This window comes from Hetaerina americana, unplaced genomic scaffold, assembly GCF_022747635.1.
Source record: "Hetaerina americana unplaced genomic scaffold, ioHetAmer1.1.p SCAF_4, whole genome shotgun sequence".
NCBI classification, from domain to species: Eukaryota; Metazoa; Arthropoda; class Insecta; order Odonata; family Calopterygidae; genus Hetaerina; species Hetaerina americana.
Window position 1 is genome coordinate 103595157 of NW_027286985.1, and position 15046 is coordinate 103610202.

Genomic DNA, 15046 nt, shown 5'->3' on the forward strand with positions numbered 1-15046 from the left:
CCAAACTACTTCTTAGCTATTGGATGAGAATTTCTCTATCCATTATAGTAAATAAATAAAACTTACCCTCTAAATATATTCCTTAAATCCAATGTGAAATTTGAAATTGCAGAATTTTTAAATTAACTTAAAACATTAAACAATCAGAACCCTCAAAATTGAGTCTTGAATTTGATGCAAGGCTGAGTGAATAATCCACTGGGAAATTCCAGGGAATTTTTAAATAGCAACTTCAATAACAATCACTACCATCGTTGTTTCTACTGCCTACAATAGAAATAGTAATTTAAATAGTAAAAACCACCGTTGAATATTTCGAAATAACCTGTTTAACTTTATAACTTCGTTCAGGTAAAAGATATTTAATGTGTCAGAGATTCAGTAAATTATTCATTGAGCGGCTATTGCGTGTCGCCGCACTTGATTGAAATCTCTGAGAGGATCTATTGGCATTAATTCGCGTTCGGTGCTACTAAATGCTACTCTCTCCCTCTCTCCAAAAAGAGTGCTTAAGATCACTATCCAACTCAATTCCCTCCTCTCTGAAACCATTCCTTCTTATCGTACCCAACTTTCTCTTATTTCAGCGCAAAAAAGACCAATCCGTCGTCTCCAGAGAACCGACTTTTTAATGATTTCCGTTTCCATCTCCTGGTAGTGTTTTCACAAATTGCCCCTAAGCGTTGCATCGCATGCGACCTGGATTGATCAACACAGTGGTATGGTGTCCAGAATGCGACCCGCCGAAGGTTGCTATTCGGACCCTCCCAACTCTCGTACATATGCGTTGTTTACGTGTACAGTTTTCACACAAGGGCTCTTTAAACGTAGACACCTCGAGATCACACATTTTGCGTTCCTGCCCAAGGAGACCCTTGATAATATTCCTCTGGCATATATATCAGCGCGGGGCACGTAACAGTGATCGCCAGGACCGGCTTAAAGGAGCGGTGCAATTCCATGCCAAATCGCTATGATTGCCATTTGTACAAAATATCCAAATGAGATTCTTCCGGAAAAAAAATTTCAAACGGGTCTTATTCGTACGCTATTTCCAAGCGTGAGGTAAATCGCCGTCACCGATTATTCGCGTTGAAATTGGGGAAAACGTGTTCCTAACGGAAAGCGTTAAACGTCCCATAAAAAAAGGATCCGTAATTCCATGTGACCTGCCTCAAAAAGGGCAGATGTTTTGGCTGGCATAAATAGTGTTTTTTTCTCTCATTTTCCCTCAAATGTGGGAAAATGATGATGACCTGCGAAGCAGACTCCGTCAGTTTTGTGGATCTAGGGTCGATGGTGATATTTGCAATATTCGGGTGGGCAACCATTAGTCATCCCTTGAACGGAGGATAACTCTCTGAATTGCTAGTTCTAAAAGCGAGGGCACACATCATCTTCTCGCAGTTATGGAAGTTGAGTCGTTCCGTTATGTTTTGTCTGAAAATATTGGTTTTGATTTGAATCCGTTCTTACGATAACTATGGCATTTCACTTAACCGCTCTATCGGTGCGTTATCTGGAATGTGCATTACTACGGTGTACTCGTACAGAGGTCCACTCATATTAACTTTAAGTCGGAGCCCTAGGGTCTACTCTATCCATGCTGTTGCCATGCAGCCTGATGCAATTCCACCTCGCAATGTAATTACTTCATGAAACTCACTACAATGAGTGCAAGTATTTATTGACATACAAGTGCCATAAGAAAATCTGTGACGAAAATTAATTGGAAGAATGAGTCTTAGTGCCGACAGTTACCGACCCGCCAAGATTTGTAGGATTGGCGAACAAATAAACATTTCCAAACATTCGACCTGAACAAAAACAGACATGGGGTACTCTGACATTGTTTCGGAAGATAAAAAAAAGTTCCAATGCCAGTGATTACATGTATATTAAGATATTTGGGTGAGAATATACGTATTTTACGAAATTAAGTTGTGTTCAATGGGATTCGACTTGGTAATGCATTAAGATATACACACAATATATATAGGGGACTACATATGCCACATAAGTTCGCGTTTCTCCTACCGTTTTGTATTTTCATCTCGTTTGCAATGAAAATATGATTAATTCATCAATCAGGTAGTTAGTGTTTTTGATGACTGTTTTATCTCGTTGAGATTCAATATTTTTTAATGAACCCATGCAGAGATTTGATTTTCCTTTTCATTTCTTTTAAAGTTCCTTTGTGTAATTGTCCCTTCTTTGGTCACACAGACTTGCCAGGAAAAGTAATAAAAAGATATACGGCACAACCATCAAAAGCACGATAATGTTCGGAGTAGGAATATGGAAAAAACGCTAAGATATTGAAGAAGATTATAGCAGCCTTGGACTTGGTGAAAAAAGCCTTTAGGGCGTTGAAAATACAACGAAAACTAGTGGAGATATAAGAAGAATAATTTTTTTAGAGAAAATTGTGGCTATAGAGATAGAAGAACGTAATTGAAAGGTGGTACAGTCACATACGGTCTTCCTAGCCAAACCTTTGACCGAGGAAGGTTTTTGAATTGGTAACGCTAGAAAAAAGGAGAGGGAGTCCGGAGAAAGAATTGACGATAACATGGACAATATGTAAGAAAAGGGAGCTGGAAGATGATGCTCCGCGTCAAAAGGAAGAAGCTCGGGAGGGAGGATTGGATTGCCTCAGCAGACAAGACCTCAACAAACTCGCAGAATGAATCTCTAAATTTCCGCGGGAAGAGTTTGCTGACCGAAACTTCCAAGCGATTTCACGAAGCCGTGTGCCATCCACACAGGTGGTCGATGGACTGGGGAGACAGCAGCTTCCAGAGAGTTTTGCCGAAGGGAAACGTCTGTCCGTAAAAATCCATTCGATCGAGTAATATCTCCGCGGGATCCTGGATGGACTTTCAAGCGACGCAGCCTACTGTATAATTTGAGGTAAGCGGAGGGGGGAAAGGGGGGAGAGGAGCCGGGATCGGTGCTCAATCTAAGTGTCGCAAAAAACCTGTGCGCGCGCGGACCTTACTCTGCGCCCTTTCGCTACCTTAAGCGTCAGAGCGATCCAATGGAAGGGTCTTTGTCCGCGGTCCGATTAGTCGAAATGTACTTCTCTGAAATTTTAAAAATTAGCAGTAGATTACCTTGCATTAATTTCTTAACTCGTATATCAATATAATAAATTCATTGACTACCTCAACATTTCTTGTTATAAAGTAAATCTCTACTTTCCGCGTGGAAGAGCTTTGGAAACTTAATTTTTTAATTTAACTTCATTATATTAATATCTCTCCATGATAATATTTTTAATTTTTGCTTTTGACGTTAAAATCTTTTTCTTAAGTACAAAACTCCTTATTTTGAATTAATTATATTCCTAAAATCACAGTAATTAATTCAAAGGTTGGTTGGAGGAATTCCTAAAGCGTGTCGTGAATTTGAGGGCACGAGGCAGATCCTTTTCCTGCGCGGATTTCCGGAAAATACTGATACCCAGAATATTAGAGAACATGGGTTTATCTGAAATTGCCAAGGTAGCGCACGAACAATTAAACGCAATTAAAATGATAGCTTTGAATATAAATTCAGTCGAAGGAAATAACTTAATGTTTTTTTTTTACTTTAGCATCAGGCTTTATAAATTTAACGCATCCAAATTTTCCTTCCACGAAAATTTCATGAAAAACGGTCGTAATTCCACGAAAGTATATAATTAAAGTATGTCGAAAGCGGCTCTGCCAGCCTCGCGTGTGGCGGATATAACCAATGATTCGCAGTCGTCTCAGGGCATCACTTAGCTGTTGACTGATACCCGGGGGCGAAATCGAAAAACATCACCTGCAAACATCGCCGATAAACAAGAGGACGGTCCTCACGCACCCCTTTAAGGACGATTCAGACTAAATGTAAGAACAGAACTCAAGAACATAACCTGCGAATTTGAAGAAACATAATAATTGAGCATACTCATGAGAGCGGAAGCGGTCGCGACGCGTCGTGGTGACAAAGATTATTGAGGCACAAAACGGCTCATGTTCATCTTATGAGTTAAGTCGCTAAGTTGCCCAATCAATCGAGAGGGAGTGCGAGGTAAAGCGAAAGAAGGTAAAGTAGTTGAAAACTAAATCGTCGATAAACTTAATTAAAGAGAGGGACTTGTTTACTGCTCGAACCTAGCGCACGAATCGCTTTGCCTGGATATTTTGATCTGAGGGTTGTCAAGTCACGTGCTTGCAATCAGCGCGGACCGTTTTTTTGCATTTAGTTGAGGCAAGCGGAGTGGAATCTTTGGCCTGTGCAGCAAATGGAAAACAAATGCTATAAAGGAGGTCTGGAAGAGAAGGGATGACTTTTCATTTGCGGAGAATTATCCGCCAGCAAATGGATTTTCCGGGATAGGGGAAGGAGTTGAGAATAGCGGGGGGGGAGGGGAAGAGGGGGGGGTTGCTTCTGGCAGGGGTGTGGGTAGCGACGCCAACAACGGGCCCGTGCACTGAAGGGCGTGCGTGCGTGCGAGGTTTAGGAGTATTTCGGCGAGTATTGAGGTTATTTGGGCGGGAGGCCTTTGGGGTGGGGCTTGTGGCCCGCATTAACCCGCCTGCGGGTCTCTCAGGAGAACCGCGTGAAGGGAGGGAAACAGGTTGCAACGGAGAGAAACATTGCGTTTGGAAGCGGATGTTGATTGCTTTGCCGCTTATACTCTTCGCTAAAAAATCTTGAAAACTTCAACGGCACTCCTTTTTTTGGTCATTAGTCTGCATTGAATCTTAGCTGACAGTCATCCAAGATAGCGATGTGTTGGCTTGATGGAAAAACTTTGGAAAGGAACAAGTATGCTCAGGGCGAGTAATATTATGGAAGGGAAAGGAGGGAGCCAATTGAGTATTATTAGCTCGGACGAGTGGGGATTATCTTCATAATTACCTTACTAATTATTCAAAAGTATCAATTTTACTTTTGATTACTTTCACTAAGTGTGGCAGGATATATTGTCCATGTATACACACACCATGTAGAGTACATCTAAATCAATACCCAGCGAGCCACCAAAAAGGTGCGTGGCGGGGGGTGCAGCACCAGGAGGAAATGTTAAGGGATGAGGGGGTTAGGGTTTTTCCCCTATAGAGGATAGTGTTCATGAGTGGATTTACAGATTTCATGCTGGGTTACTAATTATTTTCACCTTATGTAACAAGACATATGTGGGTTCCGGTAGTCCAGAGCGTTGGACTACTGCCCGGAGGACCCGGGTTCGATTTCCGGGCTAGCCTCTATGGGCACCTGCGGCTCCACCTATGTGATACTCACACTATGTGATTTTTCGGGTAGCAGATCTTCCTGGGAAACCATAACTGGCACAGGGAAAAGAACTGGCCCCCATACCCTGATGTGCGAATTTCACACGCCGTCGGGCTTAGTACTGGTTTTACTCTACCATCACCTACCAAACCGACCTTCGGGTTGATTACTGTGTTTATGGTTTTTTTAACAAGGTTTACATAATATGTATCCAGGATATATAAGAGCCTCGTATATCCTATATTGCGTTCATGAAAAGTAATCGACTCCTGAATTTCAAAGTACATTCGTAAATGCATGCTTTGAGATCCTAAGGAAAACGCTTTGGTCGTTTACGCAAAGGTATGCCTCCGTAATGTGTGTGCGCATGAATTGTTTATTGTACAAACTAGCTAAGAAAGAATCCGCGAAACAAGATAATTTTTCATTGCATCATTTTAAGTAAAAGATAGCATTATATTTTGTATTAAACCAACTTACGGGAGTGAAAAATAAATGATGGAAATTTCACATTTACTCTTCTCATCAAAATTTAAAAATTTTGCTTAAAATTGAAAAATTCAATTATGGAGAAACAAAAGATTGACAGGTGTAAGGATATATCATTGAGAGGCTGTAAACCAGTCCTCGGAGTGAGATTATGAAGTAGATCGACATTCTTAACTTAAATCTGTTTCCACTAAATGCTGTTTCAAATTAATGCTTTGAGTTTCGATGGATATAGCAGGTCAGTGATTAGAGCACTAGGTCGGAGGGCTAGGGTTAGATTTGACGAGACAGAGCGCCCTGGCCTTTAGCTGTGTGTTTCCTCGCTTTTCAAATCTACCTGGGGATCCCCAGGCGGTAGAGTGAAAGGAACTGGCCCCTCTTATATGGCCCCCGTGTTGATGCGTGAATTTCACACGCTGTAGAGGGATCAGTAAGAGGTGAGAACTACCCTCATTTATTTATTTCTTAGAGTCTGTTAATTTTCTTACTTTCTATCAAACTTCAAATTATTTAGAAGAGCCACCGAAGTAAAATTTCCACAAGCAGAACATATAGAAAGTGAGCAATGCCAAACCATTTTGCGTGAGTAACGCTTAGATTATTGCGGTGATCATTTTCTTATCTTCTTAGACTACTCCAAGCATAAATGGTATATGGATTCATGGCAATAGTTCATTTCTGTTCGCTGCCTGTGGACGTTTATGGCAAGTCGTGTATACAGGAGATCAGCAGAAGATGATGTGCTTAATCGTTGTCATGTAGAGGCATCACTCAGAATTCAGCCAATGCACATTGCGGCGTCTTCATACTCTTATCACTGGTTTCCCATCCCTCTATTCCGACAATAAGATCTTTTTACCCACGATCTCAATTTCCTCTCCGAATCAAAATTTCGAGCATGAAACACCCTCTCGAACGAAAGAGCCACGTTATAGTCCACGAGGCTTCCCTGAGGAAATTTGGAGGATCCAATTACGTCACTGAGGTCTTCGTCTCTCGCATGCATAATTCATAATCCTCTCGGCCAATAAATAAACTTCGATTACAGTTAATTGTCCATTTTATTGCATGAATTTAATATTTCGTTGCTATTGCATTTGTATCCTGTTTCCACTTAGGTTTTATTGCATTGGCTAGCGACATTTAATGGAATGACAGATTAAATCCTTAACCAAAGTTCTCGATTTAAAAATTCTTTGTCAACCACAAAACGCCACGCCTTTGAAAAAAAGCACCTCACGAGTTAAATGAGAGGGAAACGTGATGTCGAGTGTGACCAATGCGTCGTCAGTAGAGGAAATTTGCTGGAACGGTAGCTATAATTGAACTTAAAGGGACGCCGTCACTTTATTCAAAGTTAGATTACTCGGATATGATTGTACCTCGGACTTAGGAAATGAAGAATAAATCGCGATCGATCTAAAACCAGAGCACAACGGGATACGGAAGATCGAGGAAAAACAATGGATAGGAGCGCCTCCTTCCCCGAACGGCTCTCGTTTGAGACCGAGCTCTCATCCCACCAGGAAGCCATTTGCATGCGGGTACTTAACGTTTAGAGTCGCTCCAAACCGCCGATGGTGACACGCATGCCGTTGAACTGCGGAGGGGGGACGGGCTGGGCATCGCTTTGGCGGGGAAACATTTCCTAGCAGCCGTTGACTCATTTGATAACTACGTTGATGAAACTCGCCGTTTAATTCCGCCTGTCGCGGGAAGTACTGCGGAAGACGGTGATTGAAAGAACGCTCGATCCTTATAAAACCCTTGCATTACTACCGACAGGGGGGGGGGCGGAACCTCCTTTCTGTTTCGTCCCGGTGACGTCTCCTCCTCTCTGTCGAGAGAGACCTCATTCGGCCGAGGGTGGAAATCGTTCCGAAAAAAAGCCTGGAGGAGAAATCTCCTCTGCCTAGAAGCAGGTTCTCGTTATGTGTTAGACTTCGTAAGATGGGACGCGAGATCATGGAGAGATTGTGCATTTTTTTCATTCCGACACTAATCATATTTGAAATTGCGCACGCGCCGTAAGCAGTGCACCAAATCGACGTGGTAAAAAAAAATCGAAATCTAAGTTTCATTGACTTGGCTGATTATCGAGCCGATGTTTTATTTTCAACATAAACCTAACATTTTTCATACTACTTTTTAAAAGATTCAGTTCCTCTTTAATTACGTCACTATTAGGGTGGGAGGAACTAAAATTTAACCGTCGTTACAAATAGTGTTTCAAAGGACACAGTGCGTAATTTGAGTGAGATTTGATCCATTTAGTGTGCACGCGTTCAGCATTTTAGCATTCGATATTTGTATTTAAAATGTATGCATTTAAGCTATCAATTATTTTTCATGCAAAACCACTGTAAGTTTGAGATAGAAGTGATGAGACAACTCGCTAGTTTGATATTTACACGGTAGAATTCACCACTCTGGAATTCGATGCTGAAATGCATTCGATGCCCATTGAATTCGCGGCGCCCCTCCCAACTTGCTCCTTCGAAACTTTTCATTTTGGAGTGAAAACACACTTGAATTATAACGATGGGTACGTTTCGTAGCGAGTAATTTGAAGAAGAATTGGTTCGCTCGAGGAATTTGGCACAGCGACCAACTTCTTATGTACCTATTTCGCTTGAACTGTGAGCCTTTTTCACAAATTGAAAATCACGCGTTTTTCATTGAATCTAGTCCTCCACAAGAACTGTCCGAATTGGCCCCATTCCCATGCAGCAGAAAGTAAATACTTCTTCGTCTTTCTCTTATACATCCGTCTGCCCATCTTTTTCCGGTTGGTTCTTAGTGGGAGGAAGAAAAGAGAAATCCGACCTCAAGCTCTTGAAAAAGAATCTAGTTAACATTTTGTCGATCAAGCAGCAACACTTTTATTATCGCTATCAAAAACTAGCAGGGTACTGAGAAGCATTGGCTAAAAAAAAAGATAAAAATAAATGAACAATGATCTTGAAAACATTTTACAGAGTTTGCCAATTAATAAGCATGCAATGTCCGAGTAAATAAGATGGAATCAACAAATTATGTATGTATTTTTTTCAGCAGAGAACCACCCCAGGGTAAAATTTCTTAATTGGCATGAGGTATTTGTGCAACAGGTTGTTTGGGGGATACCTGCAAAATGCTCACTTCCCCTTTGAGTTATCCAGACTTTCATTAATTTACAAAGTATATGAGAACTTTTAAAATATTACAATGAATGCATGCTAAAATGATGCACATAGAGATTATACGCATTCGTGCCATTATCTGGATTTACATTATGTTACACATTGACTAAGAACAATTAAAATATTAAAATAATTAAATAATACAATAACGCACTGAGAGATTATATGCAAACTTCCTGCAAACACTTTCATGCGATCTTCCTGCAAACAAGTGGCCAGCGCTCTTCTTTTCGCAATCTATTCCTTCAAGTTATTTTATTCCTTGAATAACACTGGATTAACCTTATCAGTGTTGTCTTCATAGCAAAGGCCCTAATAACAACTTATATGGGAGGAAATATTCCCTCTCTCTCTTCCGATAATCCAATCATCGCTTCCGGATGAGAATAATGGATCCTAATCATTTGGAAAGATCCCGCTGTTTGGTTTTAATTCAATGAATATGAATCTGTTCTTTACTGAGTAATATTAAACGTTTTGTAGATATTGAAGACTTAGGCACCCGTGCAAAGCAAAAGTAATGCACGTTCTGCTAGGCGCTTTCTTTTATTGCATGACTCACTGATCCTAGGCGACGCATTTTCATAGACAGGGAGCGTGTTTTCCCTTTTTCACATGGAGCTCACCCTCCCTCGATAATTAAAAAAACTGCTATGTTACGCGATTGATTGATTACTAATTGATTGGCAATTGATCAAACGAGGTAAATATTAATGCGTTCATGAGCGCCCGCGGACTAGTGCAGTCTAATTCATTTTCAAATCATAAAGGATGTGAAGTCACTTCCAGGATTATCAAGGCGCCCGATGATGATGAGTAAACTTTCTTGAATAAAATTTTGGTAATGACCGGCTCAGTCAAACGGCCCTAATGCTTTACTCGAGAGGAATTTCTTCAGTTTCCTGCCGATGACGATTTTCTTATGGCATTTCTTGTAAAGGTAGGTTGAACGTGTTATATCTGCCCCTTTGTGCTAGCCACTCTCTTTCACAAACGTTTCAAATTTTGGGAAATAGAAACTTTGAAACGCTGACATTTCCTGTCTTATTTATGCATCACAATTTTATATAGCTCAGCCAATGAAGAACTCTTATAAAGGATTAGTAAATCTAAATTTCATATGAGAGTCCTTGTGCATGGAGAGGACTACAAGTATACGATTTAGCATGAATGATTTGAAAATTCTCATTCCTTCACTCGTATTTGGCGCTAATGAAAATCAAAAACGGATTTTTGTCGTGTTTGGTTCCCGCCTACAATTGATTTCATAGTTTTCATCCTTTTAATTGTAGCCTCCAGAAATTTTAAATAATTATAGCTTATATTGTGTAATTAAAACTTATATGTAGTATGATCTTTACTAATTGTAAGATATAAATCAATATTTGAATTACTTTATTAAATGCTAAGGTTATTATTATTAAAGAGCTGTGCGTTACATTTGTTTAGGTTTTAAAAGGTTTTTGTTTCAAAGCAAAAGACGGAGACTGAACCGAATAGTAGCAACTAATTTTCCGCATTCTTCAATGAAAGAGGTGCAATTAATGTGGAAGATTTGCACGTCCAGATTTGTGCCACTCTAATTTGTAAGCTGGTTCCACTCTTGAAAATTTCATGACTCATTGGAAGAATCACGGATTATTACGGTACTCCGGTAAGTTGGAATGGACAAAGCCGCGCCACTGCCAGTTACTCCTTGCAAGCAGGCCACCAATCAGGAGAAAGCTTGCCATTAAGGCTCGAAATTTCCGCTAATAAACATCCGTTTTGGGGAGTGAATCAAGATAGTTTGAATGAAGGGGTAATTTTCCGATTATCTTCAAACAAGTCAAGTAACTTCTAATTTTTTTTCGATATAATCTGACATATGTGCATGATTTGAGATCCGCTTTTCACAGGGTTTTTTTTAGAAATTATTCTTTCATAGTGGATGATATGTGGGGCAAATATTTCTTGTACTTGTTATAATCTTAAAAGTGTCGCTTATTATTTATGAGGCTATTATACGGCATAGTGATGGTATAAATGATGCGTGCAGATGGTGAATTTAAGGCTCTCGTTGTCTTCTCTGATGATATTAATGTCCTTTGTCAAACCAAAGGCTTGTGATTCTTTAAACACCCACCTGAATAAGGTGGGGCACCATGCGGTGCCCAAAAATTAGACGGAAAATCTTTCCCAACTACACTGCGTGAATTTGTTTAAGGTGAAGTCTATTTGTTTATCTGCCAAGGGATTGATTGCTACATTTCAGGTCCAATTTGGCGGGTGTGTGGAATTCGCACGTCGCATAGGGCTCAGTACGAGGTGACCTCCACCCTCACCTATCGGACTTAAGGGTTGATTACTTCGGGGGTGAATTAAAAATCTCCATCGAACGGGTTCGCTCGCTGAGTTCCGTGCCCGCTGGCGAACCCGAAGGTCGCGACTTCGAATTCTGTCCCCGCCCTCGTTGTTTCGTCCTGCCCTAGACATTGATGGCATTTCTCTTCACCCAAAAAAAGATGGTAGAGGGCGTCGGAAAGTATTGGAATATTGATTACTACTTTTTGTAGCGTAAGAATTCGTAAGTCAACAGATGATTGGCGCATCAAATAAATGCCAATAATGTATGGTTACAAATAGCGAGAATGTTGTTAATGTGTAATTAATCGCTTCAGGCGCCACTTCGTGGAATTGCATGCATTATAAATATCGTTCGTATTAAAATTTGCAATTCCACGCATAAAATAAACTTCTATTATAATCGGGCACCTGATGATGCTGCACCGCAGTGAAACCTAGGTCGCATTAGAGGTTGTTTTATATATGGCATTACCGAATTTTATTTTGACGTTATTCATCATTACGTTAGTAAAATATTGTGTGTGGATGCTGTATTCTTGTGATGAGTTGTTTTTTATTTATGAAATTTACGTTTTAGTTTTCGTTCAGTATTAGAAGGAAAATTAAATTATATACAATAATTACAAGCCCATCTTCTATTGTAAATAATACATCCTTCTATCCAATGTGTACCTTCAAATTTCCTTCGTGAATGATGGCACTGATTTGGACCCGACCGCCTAGAGTCATCTCCCAAGCGTTCGTTAGCGCTGCGCAGCTGCCAGTTTCCGCACTTTCCACTTTCCCGCATTTCCTTCAATATGAACCCAAGCAGAGGCATCCCGCGAATAGTCTGGATAGCATGGTTTAATATTCCGGGTTTTGCACTACTTTTGAGACTGGTTTGAACAAGGTTGGCCGTAATTGAGTCTTAATCAATGCGCTGCGATGAAATTTGAGTCAAAGAAGCCGGAAGCATTCCTTTTGTCTCGCAAACATTTTAAAATATTCGCATCGGCCTCAACGAAACTTGGCTTCCATTGACGCCGTCTGTCAAGCGTAATGAAAACTTTTAACGTTGATTATTGCTATTTACCTAAATCATCTCACCCTTGGAATATGCAGAAAGTAAGTATTTTGGGATTTTTGGAGAAATTGTGGTGTTGCGTCTAGTTAGCAAAAACCCCTTACGAGGAGAAAATGCATGATACGCAGAGCCTAAAATACAACTGAAACCACAGCAGTGACGATAAGAGCTTAGGAATTTGTTATCAAGGCAATGTTGTCTTTGATCACTCGTTTAATTGATAGTATTCTTAAATGCTCAGACAAACGTCCGAAGCTTCTGCGATGTCTTCGTAAAGAATGTGTATGATATTGTGTACGCTCCAAATACGAATATTATTTGTAAAAACCAACATTTCCATTATGTCAGGTTATTATTTTACTCACAATTCTAGAAAAATTTCTTTTTCAATTTAAGCAAAAATGAACGACTCATAGGGTATATCCTACCAGATGTCGCTTTCAGTGGCTGACCTGGCTTTGCTCACGTAAGAGCTTTTTCAAATATTCACCAAAATACTGGTTTTCCACGTTTCGGCAAGGTTAAACGAGTTTCGTCCATTGATCTTAAGGACGTTTGATACGGAACTTCGTGCGACAGATACCGAATGTGATGGCGTCGGTTATATTTGCATGTTTAATGTGAGCACTGATTTGCTGTTCTTCAGCAAAGAAAATAAGGCTTAAAATTGAATAAAAAGGGCCTACGTTTCAATCGAGAATTAGAAATCAAAAAGTCAATTTGCAGCCACACGTAATGACAACATTGAACTGCTTCGTCTGATAGATCATTTCGTATTGGACATCTCCTCAGTGGGAGATGCTCATATCAGATTCGTGAATGAAGTTTGTTTCTAAATACCCGAAGTATTTCTCTCGTAAAGGAGCACTGAGGGAGCTAAGAAGATTGCTTAACTGCTGTTATTCGAGAGAAAGTTCAGCTCTCGGCGAGCAAGAAGCAAATTTTTTTTGGAAAAAATTACCGACAAGATGAATGAGAAGAGAGTTTTCAGAGCTCTTACTCTAAGGAATTACTTTGAGACACTTTCAAGTAAACGACAGTTTCCTGAATTGAGAATGTGCGTACCACTTTTTCGCTTGCCATATCCGAAAACGACTGGTTCACTTTCGAAGAAAAACCCACGATATTGTTCAAAGCATAGCGAAAATTAGAGTATGAGGCATGGATAAAATCGCGACAAAATTAATAAATAATCGCGAAAAATCCCGCGCACAATCTAATATTTTTAATAGATCTTTTATTCAAACCAAGTGTCCAAACCATTTTGAAGAGAAAGGTGGGAACATTTGGAAAGTGTGGAACACCAGAAACACGATTCAATATCCTATTTACTGACAACTTTTGATATCGAGCTTTTATGCCACATAATGGGTACACAAAAAAGTTGGCGATTAGCAAGTTGTCCCTTTCCTGCATTTAATAAATCCAAAGTAAAAACTGTTGCTATCTGCAGAATCGATGGAAGGACTGTGAGAAACGTCTTGGTAACAATCGTATTCCTAAAAGAATGAGTTTTTAAAATAAGACATGATCCTTGCTCTCTGTTTAGTTTGACTCTCTCACGTATTTGCTATTCAGCAGGAATTGAAATATTAACTCTTTGTTTAGCCTCATTCATGCACTTATCGGCAACTTAGCAGGCGTTGACTTAGTATTGCAGACGCCTAAGACTTACACGTTTTTGGTTTCAGTGGAATACCATGCTGGGTCTCCCCTTCCTCCTAAGCTCAATGGTGGAGAGGGGGTCACCGTGTCGTTGGGCACAACCCTTCAAGCATCCTTGGAATATAACTACCCTTCCCCAACCCCCTCCCCCTTCACCCCCCCAACCACGCCGTCACCGGAGCCAATCTCGACGGAATCGCAGCTCAACAATGGATGGACGACGGAAAAGCATCGCGCCTTTTGGTAATCTGGACGGAACGCAAGTCAAGCGCGTTCGAGGTTTGAAAGAATAAAAGAGATGAGAGTAAAAAAGAATCACTTACCGTTTTCGGCACGGGTCCAAGGCACAATGGAGGGGAGTAGGCGAGAGGACGAAAGAGGGGCACCTGGGAGCGGAGACCCGGTCAGTATGCCGCTCCGAATTAACGAGGTCAGCCTTCGAATCCCGGAAGACTCTTTTCGCGCCGTGTCGCGGCTGATGCAGCTTCTTCAAACCCCACTCACTTCCACGCGGATCGCCAAATTAAATCGCGGATGATGATCGATCACTCGCGGGGTCGCTTTATCCCAACGATTCCGTCACCTCGGTTTTGGTACTGCGATCGACGACGTCGTTTCCTGGATGAAACGAAATCGGAAGTCTGTCCGAAATACGCTGCGGAAGGCTCTCTCGGTAGACGAAGGCGTCGCACCGGGCGCGGTGTTGTCACTCGACCCCGCACGGGAAAACGCTCCCCACTTCCCTGCCCGTCTTCATAGTCGAGACAAACGGAAGCGGCACTTTCCTCTCACCGCGGGGTTCGCTCCCGCTCGTGCGCCGCGGGAAAAAACGGGTCCCACTGAGGATTATTTTCGTCGAAATCCAAAGGCGGTGGTTTTGTATCCCGCTAATGTCGAGCCTCGTCCGGGGAAAAGGTCTCCGGGGTGGTTTTCTCCCCCGCTGGTGATTACAACGTTCGCCTTTCCCGTGGGATGCCAACGCTCGTTGTGTAGGGCGAAGAAGAGGCACCCTTCACCAACACCGGAG

General features: G+C 41.2%; 1 protein-coding gene across 2 annotated transcripts in view; it reads right to left on the reverse strand.

Moving 5' to 3' along the window:
• The window catches only part of LOC139692305 (patched domain-containing protein 3-like), a 215023-nt gene extending 200227 nt beyond the window's left edge, over nucleotides 1-14796 (reverse strand). For both annotated transcript variants that reach the window (XM_071590411.1, XM_071590410.1), the window contains exon 1: nucleotides 14343-14796. The gene's annotated coding sequence lies outside the window, so the exon portion shown is untranslated. The remainder of the gene's footprint in view (nucleotides 1-14342) is intronic.
• Between the last annotated feature and the right edge of the window lie 250 nt (nucleotides 14797-15046).